Source organism: Helicoverpa armigera, chromosome 30, assembly GCF_030705265.1.
Source record: "Helicoverpa armigera isolate CAAS_96S chromosome 30, ASM3070526v1, whole genome shotgun sequence".
Taxonomy (NCBI): domain Eukaryota; kingdom Metazoa; phylum Arthropoda; class Insecta; order Lepidoptera; family Noctuidae; genus Helicoverpa; species Helicoverpa armigera.
The window spans coordinates 3,155,493-3,157,677 of record NC_087149.1 but is presented as its reverse complement, the minus strand read 5'-3'; the positions used below and the strand labels follow the sequence as shown (position 1 = coordinate 3,157,677).

Here is a 2,185-nt window from a genome sequence, read left to right as displayed (position 1 = left end):
CGTGATGCGCGGCGGGCCAGGGAGCGCGTACCGCGCTTCGCCAGCATTTTGCCCCGCCGCCCGACTGTGTTACCAGGCGGCGCAGGCCGTAACAAAATGTATTTTTTACCTAGCAGATAATACTGTCCAATTCTAGACCCATGTAGCCTGCGCAGTTCGTCTTAAATTAAAGAACTATTGAATATGAATTGATCGTGCACTCTGCCAGGATAATTTGCATTCACATTTAGTATTTTGCACTAGGCATCTGCAATCTGAAATTGAAGTTATATAACTAATTATATATATTTTAAAAGTTAAATGATGGTTGAGTGTCACTATAAAAAATCAAAAATTGTCTCACACTTTTTAATTTACTCTGCAGTAAGGAACCAATTTAATCGTAGTTATTTTCTTACCAACTGAACATTGATGGATGTTATGCCATGTCTATTTCTGAATTGGGCTTGATGTGGCTTTGGAGGTGGAAATAGCTTCACATGGGTGCAGTCAATTGCTCCCAATACATCAGGAAGGCCAAACTTTGTAAGGTAGACAGATGCTACCGTCTGCCTTCCTGTCTCTGTATTTGGGAACACTATCCACTGTGGTTTCAATCTGGAATAAATAACACATTCAATATTCACTCAAATTGTGGGCACACCCCTATTTATTACATGCCACTCAGACTATACATATATTATATTGGTATTATTTACTATATTAACCTCGTATTTACTGCAACAACAAATTGTTTTAAAAATTTGCTGACGGTGGTTTGGCCAGATTTTGCTCGTTACCAGTGCCTCGTTGATAATGTCCTGAAAGCAGGACTTTAACCGAACAATGAACCTGCAATAATTGGGCATTGTTGTGTTGTTGTTTATATGTATTTAGGCAATAGGTACCTACATAATAAACAAAATAATCTTAGAAGCATATCTTTCTATAATTTAACCTAAGGACGAAAGCTTTGTCATATTTTTGGTCAATGAAAATTGGAAAGCATAATGTAGTAGGTACTTACTTTGATCGGAACAGGCAGACCCTGAGATGTCCTAGGAGACAGATCCTCACCTAATTCCTGGCACAAATACTGCACCATCTCCTTGGACATTTTATAATTCTGAACAAACTCGTTGTCCGGAAGGTCAAGAGCCCCGCTTAACGCTCGTATAGCGTTTCTCTCTGCTTTACGCTCATTTTTATCAGCATAAAAGCTGATCTTATGACGACTGTAGCACCCCGACATACTTTTTAGATGATAAATAATTATTGCAATTAAAAATTACAGTCTAGGTCCGATGAGATGTAGAGTATACATTATACATTTCATATAGAAAGTTATCTCTACTCCCAAATGTCAAAAGTAGAAAAAATATAGTCGTCATGCTCAACGCGACAATTTCGTCTGTTTGTATTGGTGTCCGTTAGTTTCTTTTCCACAATGGGTGCGTACTCCCGCATTATTTCGAGGAACAGATGCTTAAAATGAGAAGCAGGTGTATTTATCTTCCCGGCATTATCCACCAAACATTTCGGCAACGAATTACGTGTAATAGATATTGTCGTGTCATTAGCCCGTAAACTGTGACTCTTCGATGCCGAGGGAAAATGCACTATGCAGAGTTTTCTGCTACTCCTGTAGGTGCAGTGATTTCTACAAAACTTGCATGCAATAATTGTCGACTGTGATCCATTTTACAAGATCAATGTCTCATCGATCTTTAAACGATTTCATAACTGAATTGTCTAGCGTAATATGTGGCTTGTATGTACCTGGAAATGCATCAGGGTAAGTCCAGTCGTCCCACACATGTATTTTCCTTTGAAGACTGAGGGGAGGTTTTTTTTCTCCAATCGCACTTACAATACGACGGTGTTCTAGAAACACCCTAGTGTTATCCGTCGTATTATCTCTCCGAGGTGTTGCTATAACTCTCGTTGCTACAAACAAATTTGGTTTTCGAAGGGTCTTTTGAAAAACTGCTCTCATCTAAGTTCCAGATTGCATTACGCTTGTCTGCTAAACCTAATTCCATTATAGTTGTTTTGAGTAAATCAAAGTACCTACTCATAAACCACAATTGGATCAACCGCTGTTAAAGAGCACAAATTGTAGAATTGATGTATGTGTGTCCGACGATGCGTATGCACATGCATCTTTCCATTGTATATGTTATAGGCAATGTGTATAATGCAGGCA

At 38.8% G+C, this 2,185-nt stretch overlaps 1 non-coding gene across 1 annotated transcript; it reads right to left on the bottom strand.

Moving 5' to 3' along the window:
* Positions 1–439: 439 nt before the first annotated feature.
* Positions 440–1,227, bottom strand: LOC126056166 (uncharacterized). The gene is made up of 3 exons (XR_010278021.1): positions 1,007–1,227; positions 708–831; positions 440–597 (listed from the first exon to the last, which is right to left on the bottom strand). It is a non-coding gene; the product is annotated as an uncharacterized LOC126056166 (transcript).
* Positions 1,228–2,185: the final 958 nt, after the last annotated feature.